This window comes from Geospiza fortis, unplaced genomic scaffold (genome assembly GCF_000277835.1).
Source record: "Geospiza fortis unplaced genomic scaffold, GeoFor_1.0 scaffold15, whole genome shotgun sequence".
Taxonomy (NCBI): domain Eukaryota; kingdom Metazoa; phylum Chordata; class Aves; order Passeriformes; family Thraupidae; genus Geospiza; species Geospiza fortis.
The window spans coordinates 85,769-87,485 of record NW_005054778.1 but is presented as its reverse complement, the minus strand read 5'-3'; positions in this window follow the sequence as shown (position 1 = coordinate 87,485).

The following is a 1,717-nucleotide window of genomic DNA, read 5'->3' as shown; positions in this document are numbered from 1 at the left end:
GCGAGGGGAGACGGGTGTGCGGCGAGTGTGCAAACGGGTCACGTGGGGTGGTCACGTGTGGGGGGGTTGTGCAACGGGTGTGTGTCACGTGCGCGTGTCACGTGTGAGTGTGCAAGGGGGCGCGCGGGGAGGTCACGTGGGGGGGTTGTGCAACGGGTGTGTCACGTGCGTGTGTCACGTGTGCAAGGAGTGTGCACGGCGCGTGCAAGGAGCGCTCCGGAGCAGGAAAAGGAAAAGGAAAAGGAAAAGGAAAAGGAAAAGGAAAAGGAAAAGGAAAAGGAAAAGGAAAAGGAAAAGGAAAAGGAAAAGGAAAAGGAAAAGGAAAAGGAAAAGGAAAAGGAAAAGGAAAAGGAAAAGGAAAAGGAAAAGGAAAAGGAAAAGGAAAAAAGGAGCGCTCCGGAGCAGGAAAAGGAAAAGGAAAAGGAAAAGGAAAAGGAAAAGGAAAAGGAAAAGGAAAAGGAAAAGGAAAAGGAAAAGGAAAAGGAAAAGGATTTTCTTTGGATTGATTTCATCCCGCGGGTCACGTGCATCCCGCAATTCCCAAAGTCCGGAATTCCCCAATTTCCAAATCCGGAATTCCTGAATTCCCAAATCCTCCAATTCCCAACTCCAGAATTCCCAAATTCCCGACTCTTGGAATTCCCGAATTCCCAGATCCCAGAATTCCCGAATTCCCAACTCCTGGAATTGCTAAATTCCCGACTCCAGAATTCCCAAATTTCCGACTCTTGGAATTCCCGAATTCCCAAATTCCTGAATCCCAGAATTCCCGAATTCCCAATTCCCAGAATTCCTGAATTCCCAAAATCCCAAATCCCCGAATTCCCGGGTTTCCCGGGGGATCACAGCCAGGCGCCGGGGGTGCAGTCCCCGCATTCCCAAACTCCTGGGGGGGGAAAAAAGCCGGGAATCGGATTTAAAAATCCCCAATTTTAATCAATTTTTAATATAAATTCCCGCTGCCGTTGGGAATTCCAGGGGAAAGGCTTTGGAACAGCTGGAAAAATCGGGGGAAAGGGATTTGGATGTTCAAATTCCACGGAGGAATTCCAGCCGCTCCCTGAGGGGAAGGATTTTTTTCCCCCGTGGATTTTCCCGGGATTTGATCTCAGAATTTTCTCTTGGCTATTCCTGTTTTTCTTTTTTTTTTTTTTTTTTTTCTGGATTTCTGGGCTTTGCTTTGGGGTCCTTATTCTCAAAAAATGCCCCTTTTCACCCAAAAATTCCAGTTTCTGGGAACAGCCGGTTGAAAATTTGCCAGGAAAAAATAAAGAAAAAAAACCCCAAAACCAAAACAACCGAAGGGTCCTTTTTCTATCAGTTTTGGGGAAAAAAAAAAAAAAAAAAAAAACCAAAACCGAAAAAAATATAAAAAGGAGGATCCAAAAATCCCAAAATTCCCGGGGCGTGCGAGACGTGCAGGGAAGAGGATCTGGAGCTTCCCGACTTTTCCAGGGATGCTCGGGAATGGGGGAGGAAAAACCCCACATTGCTGAGGAAAATGGGGACATTCCCGGGGATTTTTGGGGGAAGGGAAATCCCGCATTCCCAGGGATTTTGGGGGAAGGGAAATCCCGCATTCCCGGGGATTTTTGGGGGAAGGGAAATCCCGCATTCCCAGGGATTTTGGGGGAAGGGAAATCCCGCATTCCCGGGGATTTTTGGGGGAAGGGAAATCCCGCATTCCCAGGGATTTTGGGGGAAGGGAAATCCCGCA